At 29.6% G+C, this 22,752-nt stretch overlaps 1 protein-coding gene across 2 annotated transcripts in view; it reads right to left on the bottom strand.

The window, feature by feature from the left end:
• Positions 1 to 22,752, bottom strand: part of LOC119612658 (rho GTPase-activating protein 6-like) — a 70,560-nt gene that overhangs the window by 6,292 nt on the left and 41,516 nt on the right. The window contains exon 1 of one of the 2 annotated variants that reach the window (XM_037968489.1): positions 2,155 to 2,305. The exons of the other annotated variant lie outside the window; for it this stretch is intronic. The gene's annotated coding sequence lies outside the window, so the exon portion shown is untranslated. Of the gene's footprint in view, positions 1 to 2,154; positions 2,306 to 22,752 lie in introns of those variants that run through there. 2 annotated transcript variants of the gene reach the window in all.

The raw sequence follows: 22,752 nt of genomic DNA, 5'->3' as shown, positions 1-22,752 counted from the left end.
CGACTACGAGAAAAATTCACTTCTAGTTTACTAGTATTTCAACATGTTTTCTCTTGTTTCTCTATTATTATGATTTTATTTGTTGTTATTTGACTGACTATAAACGAACAACAATGTAATGCAGAATTGTTCCAAAATTTGGTATTTATTAACGTAAACAACCGACTTTTAAAGACTAGCTACAAGTTAACTATCATATAATGCGTTTCGATATGTTTTCTCATGTTTCTTTATTATTTGGAATTTTGTTTTACATTTTTGTAATTTTCTTGTATACGTTGTGAAATTAGAGTCAGTAAATTGGAAAAATTAATTATAAAAGGTTAAATATTTCAAAACTCGGTCCCTAAATTCTAAATTCTGCTGATTAATACTGTAAATATAATACATTAACAGTTAACATTACACATAACATTTTAAAATTTATTTTAGATTTGGATCAATGGGAATCATGGAAATAATGAACAAATCATTCATAATTTTATGGATACCGGTGTTATTATTAGTTCCCCTGCAGAAAACTGATGTCTATTAATTTTAACGAACTAATATCATAACTTGTATTAAAGCGAAATGTAATTTAGATAACTAGTAGTTAAATTTTAAATATATTTAATTAACATGTAATTAATTAATACAGTAGGGAATACAAAAGAAAACTAGTACTTGACTTTTCTGCAACTAACTTTAAGTTAGTTAATAAAGAGTTACCTTTAAGCTAATTTTTTAGCAACTAACTTTAAGCTAGTTGAAAAGTCATGCAGAGTCGGACAATTGACTACTGCGTAGGACATCGCCATTTTAAAATAGTCAGTTGGCTCCATTAAAAATAATCCAAGAATCAACCATAACTAGTTGATGAAAAAGTCGGCTTTTAATCCATTTAAAGTTAGTTGAGTTGCTGGCAGGGTAGCAACTGGGAGATTTTAAGTTCGAATCCTGTTCGTTTTGGACAGTTTTTATTTAATTGTTTGCGAAAAATATGTGAAAAAGCACAATAGAATTCATATAAAGAAACAATTTTCTGAATCGGTCCATAATTGGTCATAGCTCCCATATAAGGTTACCTTCCGAAAAACACTTAAACGCACATAACTCATTACCAAATAACGATAATCATACAAACTTTGGCACAAATATTGCTTTTATCTACAGAAATCTTACTGTACATTTTTTTACGATCGGACCACAATTGGTCATAGCTCCCATACAAGGTCTCCTTCTCAAAATCACTTAAACGCATATTTCTCATTAAAATCTTCAATATTCCCTTGTTCCGATACATTTAAGCAATTTATGGATGAAAAACTAATTTTCTGAAAGAGGCTTTATATGGGGGCTAGGGGCAAATATGGACAAAGCCCGATAAAATTTTGTGAATTTATTTATATTTACATAATATTTTATTGTGCTGAATTTCATCGCGATATTTGTGTTTATAAGTTAATTTGGGACATTCAAGTAATTTTCTGAAGGGGACTTTGTATGGGAGCTAGGGTCAAATGGGGCCCGATCTTTATGAAATTTGGCAGGGTTATCGAAACTTCTATAAAACTTAGTTGTGCCATATTTTATCGATATATCTGTATATTTAACATAATTATGAGCTCAGAAGCCCTTTTCGGGGGGTTCTGTTCTATGGGGGCTAGGTGAAATAATGGACCGATTTTAACCATTTTCAATAGGCTTCGTCCTTGGGTCAAATAAAACGTGCGTGCCAAATTTCATCCAATTATCTTGAAAATTGCGACCTGTAGCTTATTAAGGGATCCATACAAAATTTAGCACAAACATTGCTTTTATATACAGAAATGATACTGTAAAATTTGTTTACGATCGGTCCGTAATTGATCGTAGCTCCCACACAAGGTCCCCAGTAGTATAAATGAAGGGATTCCGGTACACTTTTTAATGACAGACATAGAGGAGTAACTTGTAATAAGAATTTTTATAGAGGAATTTTTTTTATGAAATTGAGAACCTGTTGAAAAGAGCAAGTTGTTTTTATTAAATTGTGAATCAATGAATTAATTTTTTGTAATTTTGCTTGTATAAGCATTAATTATGAGAAAAAATTGTTTTGCATTTACCCAATGTATTTATGTTGTATAATAATATGTATGTATGTAATGTAATAATGCTAAAAGTACATACCAACAATAATTATGAGGAAAATTTTTTTTGCATTTCACCAATGTATTTATTTTTTATAGTAATATATACATATGTTTGTAATAATGTTTAAATTTTTTGCAATTTTCAAAAGTCAAAGTGTGTGAACCAATTCTTAAAAACCACAAAAATTTGATTGCATTCATTAATAAAACCGCAAACTATTTTATTGCACTTTAACAAATCACATGGATGGAAAACGGAAAACACTACACTCACAAATTTAATAACACCTTCAGCGATGGACGTCCAACATCACACACACACACCATACACTTCATCTCACAACACACAAACACCTAGACCTGCATTTTCACATTTCAAACGCACACATACTCCCACATATGCATAACACAAATTTACTTAACAAACCACAACACCCCTCAAACCCCTACACCTTTCACGCAATTCAAACCTACACATACTCCCAGCCATGCATAAACCTAATATTGTCTTCTTTTATTTTTGCACTTTTAATTGTGACGAAATTAGAAACTCTTGACTTGCATAAAAAGCGTTTTGGTAGTTTTTGTTTATATCAGTAATGTAGAATAATTATTGGTGTGTTAATAAAAAACGGAACATTAATTTTCCGTTGAATTTGAATACGCACACAGTTCCATGCAGCTGGGTTGTTGACCCAAATCAATTGCTTATGCAAAAAATTTGTAATTACCCTGAAAACTCTTTTAAACAAAATTAATCAAGAAAAAAATGTATTTATACAAAAACTAAAAAATGTACAGTAAGCTAAATTTATTAACTTTTACAGACATACATATAAGTATGTATGTATCTATAAATTGTTAATCATGTTCGTGCAAGATTTTTATATTGAAATGAAGTGAACGCTAAAGTGTGAATCGATTCAGTTTACTTTAGCTATGTTTGTATGTATGTCTATCTAAAAGAAGTTATTTAATTAACCCATTTACAGCCAATCAAAAAGTACAAGTTAAATTTTTGAAACTTCAAGGTATATTTATTTTCAACAATGCAAAAAAGCAGAAACGTAAAAAAAATGCTAAAAAATATTAATAATTAGGACATTAGAGGGAATTTCCGTTTTTATGTAGCTCGCGTTTTTTAACGGTTTAGAGCCGTCACAGAAACTAGAAACAGAGTGAAATGGCAGCCACGGGCATTACTACCCAGCAAAAAATCTGAAATTTTTAGTAATAGCCAGTAGTTATTTCATACATTACTTGGTAATGAGTGTTCATTATCATCCACATTGTTTCATTTAGCTGAATAGGTTATTACTGGTAAAGAACAAAGCAATTTGGATTTGTTATGGCTCAATTGTCTAGGTCGTTTATTTAACAAACAGGGGGTTCGTGGTTCGACCCCTGCTGGATACTGTTTATTTTTTTCAAAGTGACATTCATTTATATATTTTTGTAAAATGCCGTTCTGAAAACTACAAAAGGCAACATGTTAATGGAGCATCGAGTAAGCGGCTGGAGTGAGAAACATAGAAAACAACGGAATGTCTGGGTTCAAATCCCGGCCGAGGATTTTTTTATTTTTTGTTTTCTACATACAAAGTCGGCCCAAAATAACTAGCTATCACATAACATATTTGTAGGTTTATTTGTAACTAGTTATTTCGCAAATTTTTTGTAATCAAATTAGTAACCATTTATTAATTTGTTAAAGTAGGTACATATTATTTGAACCTCGTCGAACAAAAATAATTAGTTATTCACCCCAAAAGTAATTAGTTTCCACGTGATTCCAATATTACTTTCTAGATTACTAGGTAACGATAATTTTTGCTGGGTATGTTATCAGATTATTTTTAGACCGTTTGTTTCAAATTAATAACTGGCATACTTTGTCTAAAAAATTATAACAAATTTATTTTATAACATGTTTTTAGTATATTTTTGGCCACTGAAGTTTAATAGATTATTACAACAATAACAATGAATTTAGTTAAATTGTTTGATTTAATATTTATTCTGAGCACTTTCCTCTACTCAATAATGCAAAAATAAATAAACCAGAGTTAACCTTTTTTTAATACAGCCTTAAAAATTAAGTGTTCCCAAATTGGCACAGCGACCGTAAATGGGTTAAAAAGAACTAAGTGTATGTTTATTATGAATTCATACTCCAATATTCACATTTCAATATGGGCATTTCCATCGTGACGAACGTCGTACGTTTTAAAGAGATGAAAAATATATATAAACATATATATTTTTTAAAAATTCTTGTATTTTTATATAGGGCTTCAATAGCTCTATAACTGGTCGAAGAAATTGAAAGATCTTAATGGCCCTAAGATATAAGTAGTTAAAGTGCGTGACGTGATGTGACAGAAATAGAAGTTGCTTATTTCTTTTTTGACAAAAATTTAAAAATCTGCGAGTTTCACCTGGCTATTTGGTTAAAACCTTTTTTATTGTAATTTGGAATATTTATTGATTGTTTTTCAGCTTTTAGAACTAAAAAATTGTTTTCAGATTTTTTTGTACAAGCCGTTATATGTGACGTGACATGACGTGATGTGACAAAAATTTCCAATGATGAAATTTGCAATATTATTAAAAATTAATTGGTCCATAGATTTATTTTGGACGGACATTGTTGAAAGTTTTTGGAATCGGAGAAATATTTCGACTATTTAATAACATTTTAGTTGAAAATAGCTCCCGTATAAGAATAATATAAGAATTAACATTAATTAACATAAAACTTTTAAAAATGCTTATATCACCATAAAATTCAACACAAATAATTTTGACATACACAAAAATCGTTCATCCTATTTTTTTTTTTTTTTAAATTGGTCCATGATTAGGCATAGCTTCCATACAAAGCCCACATTTGATATACCCATAAACTTGGATATATAACTAATATAATCCTGATAATACAAACACACAAAAAACTTTAAAATGTACAACTACTGACCCTTCTGATGATAATACAATAATCGGTCATAACGCCCATATAAAGCCGATATCCGAAAATCACTTTTTTTCCACACATTTCTTAAAAATATCATTTGTTGAATTTCTGTGCTTTTTCTTCCACTTATCAACTAAAAAATCATAACTATCACCTAATTGAATAAATTGCATAAACATCACATCTTTTTAAATAACAATATTTCACAATTCGAAGGTTGCACTTGAGAAAATATATGTAATGTGACGTGACGTGACAGACTTTGAAATTCTATAAAAAATAACCCCACTTAGAATTTTTTTTTTCTTTTAAATTGAGTTCTATATACTAAACTTGATTTAGATTCAAAGTTTTGAATACTTCTGAATGCCAACTAAAAAGTTATCGGGATAAATCCTGTTTCAACGTGACGAACGTGACATTTAAAAGTCTATGAAAGAAAACCGAAAATTTGCCTTTTAAGGATCTTTATCTTTTTATATTTGTATGTTTTAAGATAACTATTATTCCAACAAATATTTTCCGATAAAAGTCCATTTAAATATTAGCCTTTATTAAAAGCAAATGCTACTAAAGGTGCAAAAATATGCCTGAAATTTTATTGTAACTTTTAATTCCGATTTCAAATCATAGTGGTTAACAAACGCTTTGGGGTCTTTAATTTAATAAAATTTGAATCTTTATCTATAATAATAGAAGTTGAAATTTTATTTTTGATGTCTTTTAGTTTTTGAGCCACGGTGGAATTTTTGGTGGAAATGCCCATATGAGCTTGATGTGAAATTGTAATAATTATTTTAAATAGTGATTATTTGAAGATATCTTACAATTTATTAAAAAAACCAAGTTAGAATGCTATATTTGGCTCTGCCGAATCTTAAATACCCTCCACCTGCAAACTACTTTTTATTAAAACCCAATATAAATATGTTATAAATGGTTAAAGTTATAGGGCCGAATTTATAATTTATACCAAAGAAATAAATTTTACTTAAGTATTAAAATACATATTAAGTACTAAAGTACTTTATTTCCCTTATGGAGAACCGAATTTTATCCCGATAGCTTTATTTATCAATAAAATATGTTCATTTAAGTGATTTTCGAAAGTGGACCTTATATGGGAACTATGACCAATTGTGGACCGATACAGATCTAAGTCCGTAGTTTTGATTCCTGTTTATAAATTGTCAATATGTACAAAATTTTGTGTTGATACCGATATATTTGAGTAAGTTATTAACGATAAATTAATTTCCGGGAGTATGTACCTTTGTATGGGGGCTATGGGAAATTTTGGATCGATTGTTACAATTTTAAACATAATTGATCTATAGATGGAAAAAATAATCTGTGACAAAATTTGTCGAATTATCTTTGGTAGTTTCTGAGAAAACTACTCAAGAATTAGGGAAAAAAACTTAATTTTTTTTAAGTAGTCTGAAATTTTTACTCATAACTTTTTACATTGTGAATCGATTTTGCTGATTTTCAATACCAAACTGCTTATTAATACAGTGAATATTCTCAGTGAATTTGGTTGATGCCATTTGCTTAATTTTTCCGTGAGCGTGTTTTAACCAGACAGACAGACGGACATAGCTAAATCGATTCAGAATTTCATAAGGACCCAATATATATATACTTCGTTGGGTCTCAGATGAATATTTTTTGGTGTTACACACGCAATGACAAACTCATATATATACCCTCTATCACCACTGATGGTGGTGGAGGGTATAAAAAATCGTAAAGTAATTAATATTAATACACAAAATTAATATTATACACATCATGCCGAATTTTATCCCGATAGCTTTATTTATCAATGAATTAAGCTTGTTTAAATGATTTTAGGATGTGGACCTTATATGGGAGCTAGTACCAATTGTGGACTGATCCGGAAAAAATTTCACTGAATGATTTATATCTATATACAAAACATATTCACCTCGAGTTCTACCCTGATAGCTTTATTAATCAATGAATTATGAGCATTTGAGTGATTTTCGGATGTGGACCTTATATGGGAGCTATGACCGATTATGGACCGATCCGGAACAAATTTCGTAGAGCAATTCATATACACACAAAACACATTTATGTCAAATTTTATCCAGATAGTTTTATTTATCTATGAATTATGCTCGTTTAAGTGATTTTCTGATGTGAACCTTATATGGGAGCTATGACCAATTATGGACCGATCCGGAAAATAATTCCGTAGAATGATTTATGTATATACAAAACATATTCATGTCGAATTTTATCCTGATAGCTTTATTTATCAATAAAATAGGTTCATTTAAGTGATTATTGAAAGTGGACCTTATATGGGAACTATGACCAATTGTGGACCGATACAGATCTAAGTCCATAGTTTCCTGTTCGTATAATGTCAATATGTACAAAATTTTGTGTTGATACCGATATATTTGAGGAAGTTATTAACGATAAATTAATTTCCGGGAATATGTACCTTTGTATGGGGGATATGGGAAATTTTGGATCGATTGTTACAATTTTAAACATAATTAATCTATAGATGGAAAAATAATCTGTGACAATATTTGTCGAATTATCTTTGGTAGTTTCTGAGAAAACTACTCAAGAATTAGGGAAAAAAACTTATTTTTTTTAGGTAGTCTGAAATTTTTTCTCATAACTTTTTACGTTGTGAACCGATTTTGCTGATTTTCAATACCAAACTGCTTAGGAAAACAATGAATATGCTCAGTGAATTTGGTTGATGTCATTTGCTTAGTTTTAACGTGAGCGTGTTTTAACCAGACAGACAGACGAACATTGCTAAATCGACTCAGAATTTCATAAGGACCCAGAATATATATACTTTGTTGGGTCTCAGTTGAATATTTTTTGGTGTTACACACGGAATGACAAACTTATATATACCCTCTATCACCACTGATGGTGGTGGAGGGTATAAAAACAGATATTGAACTATATGCACCAAAAGGATTTAATATAATTTCAATTAAACTCGTAAAAAGTGCCACTAACTTGAAAAATATTTAAAAGTTAATGCTCAACATAGTTAAAATTTAATCATTTAAATTTTGTTTATTATACAATATTTAAAATAAACAATTACAAATATAAACAAAATAATTAAAAAAAGTGTTTTACTAAAAACTTTTGTGATCACCAATAATAAAAAAAATGCATAAAATAAGTCATGCACCCACTTTAAGCAGTGCTGCTGCAGAACAATCAACATTTAATGGTTTTATTAAAAGGGAGAAGAGTGCGTTCAAAAACAGAATTATCACATTGTCATACAATACCAATAACGAAGAATGCCTCATACCAGAAATATTGTTGAAAAAAGCTGGGAGAGAATTTATGGATGAAGTCTATACATTTTTAAAACTTAACATTGGTTTGAAGTTTAATGTAGAACTCCATGCTCTTTATGCCAAGCCCAACTTAGATGATTTAGAAAACATTAGAAACATTAGATGTAAAAAGTTTTCAAACAAAAATGGACGAAATGTTCGACATCAACGAATTTTAAACCTATTTTAACAATAATATTGAAAGCATTTTACAAAAAATGGAAGAGTTTCAGGAAAGAGACAGTGGTTTGACTTTAGTGCAATTAATAAAAGTTGTTCTAAATATAAACAAGTAACAACCATTGAAGGGTTCATCGTATATACCCACTCCAAAGAAATTATTATTGAAAAATGCATGTGTTAATGTTAAAAATAATGACGCAAATCGTACCTCAAATTATAAGGTGAATATTCTGTCCAAAAATATTAACTTGAAGGACTATTGCTTAAATTTCAATGGGTTAAGCTTCCCATTAAAAATAAAGGATATAACCATTTTTGAAGAAAATATTCCATGTATAAAGTATAAATGTATTTCGAAATGATGACGCAAAAGACATTGTTGTGGGGCCATACTATAAAACAAAATGTAGAAAGCTTAATCATATTATTATTATTATTTCTTCAAAAAAGTGTTAAAGATAATAAATACCATGTGTCATTATGTATGGATTAAATCTATTTCAGGGTGTGTATAATATTTTACAGATTGCTTAGAAACCAACAAACGAAAAGAAAAACAAGTAAGAGTATTACATTCGGCTATGCCGAATCTTATATACCCACCATCAAACCTCGTTTGACTCGAATGAAACTTACTTATATCAAATTTCATCTATATATTCGTATTTTTAGGCCAGTTATAAGCGTTAAAGTAATTTCCTGAAGGGGACCTTATATAGGGGGGTACGGTCAATTATGGGTCGATCCCCATAAAATTTGGTAGACAGAATTTGGTTCGTATTAAATTTATTTGTGTCGAATTTCATCGCTACACTCGTATTTTTAAGTCATTAATGAGCGTGGCAGTCATTTTCTGAAGGGGACCTTATATGGGAGGTAGGGTCAATCATGGACCGATCAACAAAAAATTTTTAGATAGATTTTGACTCGTATGAAACTTACTTATGTCGAATTTCATCTATATAGTAGTATTTTTAAGCCAGTAATGAGCGTTAAAGTAGTTTTCTAAAGGGGGTCCCCTCTATATAAGGTTTATATGGGGGCCGATTATGGACCGATCCTCATAAAATTTTGTATAGTGATTTTGGATCACAAGAAACTTACTTATGTCGAATTTCATCGCTATATTCGTATTTTTAAACAAGTTGTGGCTGTTAAAGCTGCTTTTCGAGGGGCCACTTGTGTGGGGGGCCATCCGAAAACGTGGACCGATATTGCCCATTTTCAATACCAAACAAACCTTACCTTTTAAAAATATTTATGTGAAATTACAACCCTCTAGCTCTTTCCATCCGGACTCTATCGTGCTTTCAACAGACAGACAGACAGACGGACGGACAGACATGGCTAGATCGTCTTAAAATTTAATGAGGACCCAGAATATATATACTTTTGTGGGTCAATGACCATTATTTCGATGTGTTACAAACGGAATGACAAAATCAATATACCCCCCATCTTTTTTGATGGTGGGTATAACAAGTTAAAATGATATATTTGGCTCTGCCGAATCTTAAATACCCTCCATGTTGCACTAAGTTGTTTTCAGAAGTGAACCTTATATGGGAGCTAGTTATGGACCGATGCTGAAAAATTCCTTATATGGAATGTAACCAATTATGGACTGATGTGGAAAATGTTCACGAATGATATATATATATATATATATATATATATATATATATATATATATAACCAATTATGGACTGATGTGGAAAATGTTCACGAATGATATATATATATATATATATATATATATATATATATATATATATATATGACAAACTTATATATACCCTCTATCACCACTGATGGTGGTGGATGGTATAAAGAAGGTATTTGTTTGTGATGATTGCTTACAACATTTTCACTTGATAGAGAAATTGGGGGCGCATAAAAAAATTGTGGTATAATGCTGGCATATGTTCCGGAAGCAGATAAGTCTTCTTTAGAATTTAAAAACTGTAGCAATTCCATGGATGTACCATTTGTGGTATATGCTGATTCTGAGTGTATATTTGAAAATATACAAACATACATTCCGAACAGCGATTCATCATCGACAACATTAGTTGATAGCATATTTATACTACATTAAGTGTAACTTTAATAATAATTTAAGTAGACTTAAGGTACGTTCACACCTATCAAATATTTGACGTTTTTTATCAAATATTTGTTGGCTGTAATGTGAACACAAAATATTTTTGAAGAGCAAACAAAATATCTGCTGTTTTTCGTGAAACATTTTTATTTGTCAACCTACAAATATTTTCTTAATGTGAACACAATGTGAACACCAAACATGAAACATTTTTGTTAAACGTTAAAGAAACTATTTAATAATATTTTTTACGATTTCATAGAAATTTCTGCCTAAAAACAAAAAATTAAATACATTTTTATTTCATAATGTGCTTAAAATGAGTATTTCTATTTTGACGTTTTGTTTGAAGAAACAAAGCCAAACACAATTCAATACAAATAGTAAAAGTTTGTTTGCCCGGTGTTCACATTACAACAAATAATTTCGTAAAACAATTGACGGATAAAAAGTAAAAAACAAGATTTTGTTTGCAGGCAAAGAGGAACATAACAACAAGAACAGCTAACGCGCAACCAAACCAAAAGCCAAAAATATATGTGTTTATATTTACTAAAAAGCTATATCATTGAATAATAACTTCTATATATTCTAAAATTTCATTTAATATTGTTTTTCATCAAAATTTTACAACAAAAAATACAAATTACATTTCAATACCTTGTGCAAGTGGAAAAGAGATAGATAGACTTGCACAAGGTATTGAAATTACATTTCAATACCTTGTGCAAGTGGAAAAGAGATAGATGGTGGATCTTTACTGTAATGTTGTTGCTATTTAGTATAGTTAATGTAGCGAAAAACCTTGGTTGTTTGGAACGGTTTATAGCGATTTCAAAAAAATCGCTGTAATCCCGGAAATAACCAAATTATAAATAATTTTCATTAAATTACATATCTATAAAATTGAAAATTATAGAGAATTGTTTATTATTAATATATTTTTATATCCATTAATATAATAAATAATTGTTTAAATAAATTGAGTAATAAATTAATTAAATAATTTCTCAATTAATTACTATAGACTAGATTATAACCTATAGACTAGACTATAAACTAGAGTATAGACAAGACTATAGACTAAACTATAGCTTGACTATAGACTAGACCAGCGGTTCCCCCGGTTTTTACTTCGCGGACCCCTTGAGGAATTTATTTAAATTCGCGGACCCCCATACATATTTTGATATCTTATTGTTCTAAATATGTAATTGTTCATCCGAAAATTGTCATAGTCCATAAATCCCAAGGTCAAACAGATGTAGATATGTCATTTCTATAAAATATTCCCGTACATTGAGAATAATTAATATTTCAGAGAAGTTTCAATTGCCTGTTTTTGAAGATAGAATGACTTCATTGTTGAAATGTTAACATGATGTTTAATTTTATGATCGTGAGATCTTTCACGTTAATTTTTCTTTAAGGTAACGAAAAGGTTTCTTCATCAAATATCGTCGACATGTGCTTAAAGAGTCACGTTGCAAAATTTTTTTGCGATTGCAGACGGGTAATCTGAGTATGTTAGCTAATTTTTCGGGAAAATAATATAAGAAAGTTGAACTTCTTCGATATTGTTGCGGAATGCGTTTATCCGCATAATATGTGACTTGAACTCTTTGCGAAAGTACTGTGAATTTTACTGCATGGTTTTGACTATTTATGCATTTTCTGATGTTAATTTAATAATATTGGTCGACAAAATCAAGTTAAAATCTGTGTATCACGTCGGAATGGAATATTTATATTTAAAATTACCTGGATTAACGTATTGAAGACGAATAAAGAGTCACCTCTGTTTCGGAAATATATTATTTTAGTCCTTCCAAACAAGAACACTTTTGTTTACAATTTGACAAACTTAAATCTACGATAAGCTTGTCCTTGAATAATGTGGCCTAACTTCATACTCCGAGATAACAGTATCTCTTATTTAATTGTAATTTGGGAACCGTTGGACTAGACTGCAAACTAGACTATAGATGCATATATTATGTAGTATAACTATATATAGTATGTTGTTACCAACCAATAAATAACAAAACAAGCAACAAAAATAATAATTATCATTAATTTACGCAATTGCTTGAATTTCAATTAAATGTCACAACTTTGTCTCAGATTTATATTTTATAAAAAATAAAATAAAACCAGTCATATAAGCGACTATTTACATTTTTGTATGAGGTGATAACACTCTTTTTCAGAAAATAAACAAAGAACAGCTGTCATTGACGCTGTTTGATCTTACATTTGGTTTGCAAGATCAAATAATTATTTTACCAAAATGACGTAAATTATTTGACTTTTGGTGTTCACATTGATGAAACAATGAGAAAATATTTATTTGCCAGCAAATCAATTTGTTTTATAAAAATCATCCGCATTGCTGTTTGTTAACATGAAATATTTTATGTTCAGATTCGACAAACAAAGTTTTTTCAATCGTGTTATATATTAATATTATACACTTTTATTATAAAAATTTAATTTTAAACCTAATAAAAATAGTTAAAATTAAAACAAATTGCCAAATTGTTTTTTTCTTGCATGAAATATACGATATACTGTGGCTGCAAAACATGTGTGTGTTTGAACCAAATTATTTTTGCACTGTTTGATAAAACAATACTATCAAATATTTGTTCAAGTCTGAACATGAAATAAATATTGCATTTGTTTGACGCAACTTTATAAATATTTTATAACAAATATTTGGACCAAATTTTTTTATAGGTCTGAACGTAGCTTTAGAAGTTTTAAGGGGCTAGACTCAGGCAAATTATTTGTACAAGAATTAGTAGCTGATGTTAAATACTTAAATGATAATTATTTAAAAAATATTAAACCAATGACACCTTAACCGAAGAGAAAATTTTAGATTTTTATTCAAATAATATATGTTATATTTGCTCAAAAAATATTTTAAATGAGGATAAAGTGAGGGACCACTGTCATTTAAGTGGCAAATATAGAGGACCAGCTCATAATTCTTGTAATATAAATTACAAATTACCTTAATATATTCCAGTTATTTTTCACAACTTTTCGGCATATGATTGTCATTTATTTGTGAAAGAGCTTAATAATATCGATACTCTTGCTTGGGTCATTACAAGCAAGAATTTTTAAGTAATAATGATGATGATGAAGATTATTTATGATACACCCAATTTACATGATGATTTTTTTCATGTTTGCCCAGACGTCTGTTTTCATGTTTGTCGATGATTGGTGGTGAGCGGGGTAGAGATGAATGGGGGGTAAGAAAACAAACATGATTTGGGATTTTCATGATTGTTTTTGACATTCCTCTTTAAACTCATTCGTACTGTTGATATTATGCTCATGTAAAAAAATAATTATGTCTTTTTTTTACATGAAAACATTAAAATTTGCATTAAAAAAATACTATAGCGTGTTATTAAATTTTTTTAAATCAAATTAAATGGTTTTTATGTTAAAAATTTAATTTTGTTTTTATTAAGAATAAGTAATTAAAAAGGATTATACAATTAAACATCAAAAAAAGACATGCATAGTTGCATGTAAAAAATCACCGTATAAATGTTCATGATTTTTTGGAAGATTCTCAAAAGAGAATTGGAAAAAACAGACGTCTGAAAAGTCTTCATGTAAATTGCGCCTTAGATTTAGATGAAAAAGCTAAAGAAAATTGCAAAATAGTATTCATGAACGAAAAAGATGGAGAGGATTTATTGAAGGAAATAGATACAATTAAAGAATCATTCAGAATAATTAAAATTGCGATGAATATTTATGGAAATAGAATATTAAGACTTTTTTAATTTTTTATATAAACAAACAAATTATTACTATTATTATACCCTACACCACTTTAGTGGGGAGGGTATATTGGATTTGTGCTGATGTTTGTAACGCACAATAATATTGGTCCTATACCCACCTTAAAGTATACCAATCAGCTTAGAATCATTTTCTGAGTCGATCTAGCTATGTCCGTCCGTCTGTCCGTCCGTCCATGTAAACCTTGTAATCAAACTACAGGTCGCAATTTTGAAGATAATTGAATGAAATTTGCACGTGATCTTCTATTGTCCCAGGGGACGAAGCCTATTGAAAATGGTTAATATCGGTCCATTATTTCACCTAGCCCCCATACAACTGAACCCCCGAATAGGGCTTGTAAACCTTGTAATCAAACTACAGGTCGCAATTTTGAAGATAATTCAATGAAATTTGGCACATGATCTTCTATTGTCCCAGAGACGAAGTCTATTGAAAATGGTTAACATCGGTCCATTTTCTCATCTAGCCCCCATACAACTGAACCCCCGAATAGGGCTTGTAAACCTTTAATTCAAACTACAGGTCGCAATTTTGAAGATAATTCAATGAAATTTGGCAGAAGATCTTCTATGGTACAGGAGACGAAGCTTATTGAAAATGGTTAACATCGGTCCATTATTTCACCTAGACCCCATACAACTGAACCCGACGAATAGGGATTTTAAGTTTATAATTATGTTTAATATAATCGTATCTCGACAAAAAGCTGCAAAACCAATTTCTATACTAGCCTTGATGACTCTCATGAATTTTATAATTATAGGGTCTCATTTGACCATAGCCCCTATACAAATCCCCCTTCAAAATTTGACTTAAATGTCCACAATTTATTCAACAATAAATGGCTTAAGTATAATTCAAGGCAAGGTGCAATTCAACTTAAATGCTTTATTATGAAAACTAAATCACATTTTATTTTTGTAACAGGTGTAGGGTATTATATGGTCGGCCTCGCCCGACTATAATTTCTTGCTTGTTTTTTATTTAATAAGAACAAAATGCTTAATGAAATTTACTTACATGTAAAATAAATAAATAAAATTTAGAAAATAGATTAAAAATGTTAAGTATAAATAAAAAAAACTTTGAGCTAAAAAAAACATTATTATATATTTTAATAATTAAATGTGTTTTATTTTAAAACGTTTTGCCATTGTACATTATTATCTTCATAATCTAGTTTTTTCCGATTTCTAGTTACACGGAGAGAATACTGATATGGTAAAGTTGATTGCCTTAAATTTGTATGACTTTCTTCTTTTGATAAGATCCTTATTTTTGGTGAGCCCTTATTTGAAAAATATTTTAGTCGTTTAGCTACTGAAGATGCAGAAGTATGGTTGAATTTTTCTATTGTTGTATCCATATCAACTTGATCGTCAATATCATTATTAGCATAAACATCCTCAGACAAATTAATATTAGTTTGTATTCCAACGACTAAAACATGTTTCTAATAAGGGCTCACCAAAAATAAGGATCTTATCAAAAGAAGAAAGTCATACAAATTTAAGGCAATCAACTTTACCATATCAGTATTCTCAACGTGTAACTAGAAATCGGAAAAAAACTAGATTATGAAGATAATAATGTACAATGGCGAAACGTTTAAAATAAAACACATTTAATTATTAAAATATATAATAATGTTTTATTTAACTCAAAGTTTTTTATTTATACTTAAGTTACTTAACATTTTTAATCTATTCTTCTAAATTTTATTTATTATTTTACATGTAAGTAAATTACATTAAGCATTTTGTTATTATTAAATAAAAATAATAATAATAATATTGTAGATATAAAATTGTTGAAATTAATTGTTGATATAAAAATTAAAAAAGTCTTAATATTCTATTTCCATAAAATATTCATCGCAATTTTATTTATTCTTGAATGATTCTTTAATTGTATTTATTTCTTTCAATAAACATCACCATCTTCATCGTTCATGAATACTTTTTTTGCAATTTTGTTTAGTTTTTTCATCTAAATCTAATATAAAATAGTCTTCATCATCATCATTATTACTTAAAAATTCTTGCTTGTAATGACCCCAAGCAAGAGTATTAATATTATTACTACATAAACTAATTTTATTTAAATGTGCCGTATATAACACATGTAATTTTGATTAAATACAAACATATTACCATAATAAATTATTTTGTAAATAAACAATTTTTATAGTCTGAAAGACTTCAATTTTAACTACATTACTTTTAACACCCTTAGCTTTTTTGGTTTTCTTTCTGACCTTCTGTTTTAAATGAATACATTTTAGCTCTTAAACCTATAAATTCTTTCATAAGTATACCATTATTTTCATCCTTCTAATCATTCCTAATACTTTCTTATTCTTTTGTGGGATACCAAATTGGTTGTTAATTTCATATTCAGATGTATCGAATCCTGTATCGATATCATTCAATATATCCTTATAGAAATCATCCGTTTCAATTGTATAAATGAATACAATGTAATTAAGTTGAGCTGTTGAATTGTATTTAGGAACAATATAATTATAATGAAAATCATACATCTTCCATTTAGGAAGTTCTAGAATTGTAAATCCTAGATAAATGGGTTTGTTGTAAAATGAAAAAGTTTTATTTAATTCAATTGCTAGCATATTTTCCTCAAATATACTAACAGAATGAAATTCTGGTTTTGCTATTAGAGCACGAGCTCTAAGTCTTTTTCCTTCATTTTCCCATTTACTTACAATTTTAATGTTTTTACGTTTATCAACGTTTTCCATTGTTTTTTCTTTTGAATTTGGAGGGGTTTGTTCTCTGCACAAAATGGTAGATTGTTGTGGCTATCATGAATTTTTTCTGGATATACCAGATCTACCTCTAAAATATATCCATTAACAGAATCAATGGGAATATCTTCTATAGAAAAGTTTTTTACATCTGTAACCCATTCAAAATTGCCCTCTGGTAAAGCTACAGACATAGCCCAACCGTATAAATTATTTGCATCCAAATATTTTAAGTATTATATAGGAGTTTCTTATCATAATCGGAGAGATTTTTGTTGTTGGCTATGGAATGTCTATGCGAACATTGCACTATTCCACCCCTAATTCCCTTATTTAAAAATTGAATCATTTCTATATCTGTTAGCAAATCAAGTTTATATTTGTTATTTTAACATTGCATCCCAAGATAGACCAGGTGCTGTATAATAGTGACATGGGTCTAAATTGTAAATGCTTTTACAAACGATCCTAAAGTTTTCAAATCATCTGCTAATAACAAAACATCACTTTTTAAGTATAACATTAATAATCTTCTAATGTTTTGCACTCAAAAGCATTCCAAACTTTTTGTTTCGTGTGCCTAATCTTCGGAAGAACATACTGTCCCAGTTAATTTATTATAGAAATCATCTATGCTTGGCAAACAAGTTTCTTGAAGTTTTTCTATCGAATTCAAATAACTATATGGAAGACTCCTTTCTTATCAGTAAATCAATTTTTTTCATCAGAATGAAATTCTTTAACGATTCTCAGTTCATTCTGTGTTAAATTTTTAACTAAATCATCTAAACTCGATAGCATAAACCGGCATGAGTCTAAAATCTGATTTCACATGTTATGATCGTTGTCGCGTTTTATTGTTTTTGAAAGGGATATATACAACTCCTTATTGAGTGGGATAATATTAATGGGACCATCATCGATATTATTGAGCTCTTTCACAAATAAATGACAATCATATGCCGAAAAGTTGTGAAAAATAACTGGAATAAATAAAGGTAATTTGTAATTTATATAACAAGAATTATGAGCTGGTCCTCTATATTTGCCACTTAAATGACAGTGGCCCCTCACTTTATCCTCATTTAAAATATTTTTTGAGCAAATATAACATATATTATTTGAATAAAAATCTAAAATTTCCTCTTCGGTTAAGGGTGTCATTGGTACAAAATTTTTAAATAATTCTTGTACAAACAATTTGCTTGAGTCTAGCCCCTTAAAACTTCTAAGTCTACTTAAATTATTATTAAAGTTACACTTAATGTAGTATGAAAATGCATATGGAATATGCTTATCAACTAATGTTGTCGATGATGAATCGCTGTTCGGAATGCATGTTTGTATATTTTCAAATATAACTCAGAATCAGCATATACCACAAATGGTACATCCATGGAATAGTTTTATAGTTTTTAATTCTAAAGTAGACTTATCTGCTTCCGGAACATATGCCACCATTTTACCCACAATTTTTTTATGCGCCTCCAATTTCTCTATCAGGTGAAAATGTTGTAAGCAATCATCACAAACAAATACCTTCTCTTTTCTTTTCGTTTGTTGGTTTCTAAGCAATCTGTAAAATATTATACATACCTTGAAATATATTTAATCCATACATAATGACACATAGTATTTATTATCTTTAACACTTTTTTGAAGAAATAACAGATTAATATGATTAAGCTTTCTACATTTTGTTTTATAGTATGGCCCCACAACAATGTCTTTTGCGTCATCATATCCAAATACATTTATGCTTTATACATGGATTATTTTCTTCAAAAATGGTTATATCCTTTATTTTTAATGGGAAGCTTAACCCATTGAAATTTAAGCAATAGTCCTTCAAGTTAATATTTTTGGACAGAATATTCACCTTATAATTTGAGGTACGATTTGCGTCATTATTTTTAATATTAACACATGCATTTTTCAATAATAATTTCTTTGGAGTGGGTATATACGATGAACCCTTCAATGGTTGTTACTTGTTTATATTTAGAACAACTTTTATTAATTGCACTAAATTCAAATCCTCATAAAATTTAGTAGACAGAATTTGGTTCGTATTAAATTTATTTGTGTCGAATTTCATCGCTACACTCGTATTTTTAAGGCATTAATGAGCGTTGCAGTCATTTTCTGAATGGGACCTTATATGGGGGCTAGGGTCAATCATGGACCGATCCTCATAAAATTTGGTAGACAGAATTTGGTTCGTATTAAATTTATTTGTGTCGAATTTCATCGCTACACTCGTATTTTTAAGCCATTAATGAGCGTTAAAGTCATTTTCTGAAGGGGACCTTATATGGGGGGTAGGGTCAATTATGGACCGATCCTCATAAAATTTTGTATAGTAATTGTGGATCATAAGAAACTTACTTACGTCGAACTTTATCGCTATATTCGTATTTTTAAACAAGTTATGGCTGTTAAAGCTGCTTTTCGAGGGGCCACTTGTATGGGGGCTATCCGAAACGTGGACCGATATTGCCCATTTTCAATACCAAACAAACCTTACCTATAAGAAATATTTGTGTGAAATTTCAACCTTCTAGCTCTTTCCATTGGGACGATATCGTGCTTTCAACAGACAGACAGACAGACATGGCTAGATCGTCTTAGAATTTAATGAGGACCCAGAATATATACTTTTGTGGGTCTATGACCAATATTTCGATGTGTTACAAACGGAATGACTAAATCAATATACCCCCCCATCTTTTTGATGGTGGGTATAAAAATGTATAGACTTCATCCATATATTCTCTCCAGTTCTTGCAAACAATATTTCTGGTATGAGGCATTCTTCGTATTGGTATTGTACGACAATGTGATAATTAGGTTTTTGAACGCACTCTTCTCCCTTTTAATAAAACCATTAAATGTTGATTGTTCTGAAGCAGCACTGCTTGGAGTGGCTGCATGACTTATTTTATGCATTTTTTTTATACCCACCATCAAAAAAGATGGGGGGTATATCGATTTTGTCATTCCGTTTATAACACATCGAAATATTGGTCATTAACCCACAAAAGTATATATATTCGGGTCCTCATTAAATTCTAAGACGATCTAGCCATGTCTGTCCGTCTGTCTGTCTATTGAAAGCACGATAGAGTCCGGATGGAAAGATCTAGAGGGTTGTAATTTCACATAAATATTTTTAAAAGGTTAAGGTTTGTTTGGTATTGAAAATGGGCAATATCGGTCCACGTTTTCGGATAGCCCCCATACAAGTGGCCCCTCGAAAAGCAGCTTTAACAGCCATAACTTGTTTAAAAATACGAATATAGCGATGAAATTCGACATAAGTAAGTTTCTTGTGATCCAAAATCACTATACAAAATTTTATGAGGATCGCTCCATAATTGACCCTACCCCCCATATAAGGTCCCCTTTAGAAAATTACTTTAACGCTCATTACTGGCTTAAAAATACTACTATATAGATGAAATTCGATATAGTAAGTTCATACGAGTCAAAATCTATCTAAAAATTTTTTGTTGCTCGGTCCATGATTGACCCTACCCCCCATATAAGGTCCCCTTCAGAAAATGACTGCAACGCTCATTAATGACTTAAAAATACGAGTGTAGCGATGAAATTCGACACAAATAAATTTAATACGAACCAAATTCTGTCTACCAAATTTTATAAGGATCGACCCATAATTGACCCTACCCCCCTATATATGGTCCCCTTCAGAAAATTACTTTAACGCTTATAACTGGCCTAAAAATACGAATATATAGATGAAATTTGACATAAGTAAGTTTTCATTCGAGTCAAACGAGGTTTGATGGTGGGTATATAAGATTCGGCATAGCCGAATGTAATACTCTTAATTGTTATTATTGGTGATGACAAAAGTTTTTAGTAAAACACTTTTTTTAATTATTTTGTTTATATTTGTAATTGTTTATTTTAAATATTGTATAATAAACAAAATTTAAATGATTAAATGTTAACTATGTTGAGCATTAACTTAATTTGAATCTTTTAAATATTTTTCAAGTTAGTGACACATTTTACGAGTTTTAATTGAAATTATATAAAATCCTTTTGGTGCATATAGTTCAATATCTAGTTTTTTTAAATTGTAAGATATCTTCAAATAATCACTCTTTAAAATAATTATTACAATTTCACATCAAGCGAATATTGAAATGTGAATATTGGAGTATGAATTCATAATAAACATACACTTAGTTCTTTTTAATTAAATAACTTCTTTAGATAGACATACATACAAACATAGCTAAAGTAAACTGAATCGATTCACGTTCACTTCATTTCAATATAAAAATCTTGCACGAACATGATTGACAATTTATAGATACTAGACATCTGCACGAGTGCGTTAAAATTACTTACAAGTCACTCGTTTATTTATGAATACTGTCTGTAGTGCGGCCGAAGTTAAAATAGCAGTTGATCATCCCCACACAAACAATAAAAGTGTAAAAGCAAACAAATACAAAAGAAACAGAGACAATAGAGTTAGAGTGAAAAACCAATCGGAATAATGTATGATCTGTTTCGAAATGTTTCGATACAACTTATGAGTGATTTTATAGAATACTAGCTATACCCAGTGTGCTTTGCTACCCTAAAAGCAATATAAATAAAAATCTTATTAATAATTTTGAAGATTCTAACTGTAATGTTTGCAGAGATACATTTTTTCCGAACGTTAATTAAGATTTTAATGTAATCGATGACAAATTAAAAAAAAAAAAATAATATTTTCCCAGATATATGAAATTTTGTATTTAATTCATATAGCGGGTACCAATACCCCATTGAAAGTCCGCCCGTTATTTCTCTAAATGTTCACATTAATGTCAAAGTTCTTCAATTAATATTTGAAGATTCTAGCTGTAATAGTTTCTCAGATATAATAATTTTCCTATTTAATTTATATGAGGGCTTCAAGCCCCCCATGACAAAAGTCCGCTCTTTTTTCTCCAAAATGTTCAGATGAATATTTAAGTTCTTAGTGCAAAATTTGAAGAATTAGTTCTATTAGTTTCCCCAGATAAACCAATTTTTGTATTTATTAATATGGGAGGTGCTGCTCCCCTCATGGGTAGTCCGCCAATTTATTTCCCAAAATGTTTACATGGATATTAAAGTTACTCGTGCAAATTTTTAATATTCTAACTGTAATAGTTTCTAAGATAAACGAATTTTTGTATTTAATTTATATGGGAGGTGCCACGCCCCCTAATGCTAATCCGCCTACCTTTTGTCTTAAATAATTATATTGATACTAAAGTTGCTCCGACAAAATTTTGAAGACTAACTTCTGATATTGTCTCAGATATACTAATTTAATATTTTCTTAATATGGGGCGTGGCACGTCGCCCACATGAAATTTAACATAAAAGTAGCCTATAGTTCCTTC

Source organism: Lucilia sericata, unplaced genomic scaffold (genome assembly GCF_015586225.1).
Source record: "Lucilia sericata isolate MDLA Ls3-8-SP2 unplaced genomic scaffold, ASM1558622v1 Contig001787F_arrow, whole genome shotgun sequence".
NCBI classification, from domain to species: Eukaryota; Metazoa; Arthropoda; class Insecta; order Diptera; family Calliphoridae; genus Lucilia; species Lucilia sericata.
The sequence above is the reverse complement of the archived record's forward strand: the minus strand, read 5'-3'. Positions and strand labels throughout refer to the sequence as shown.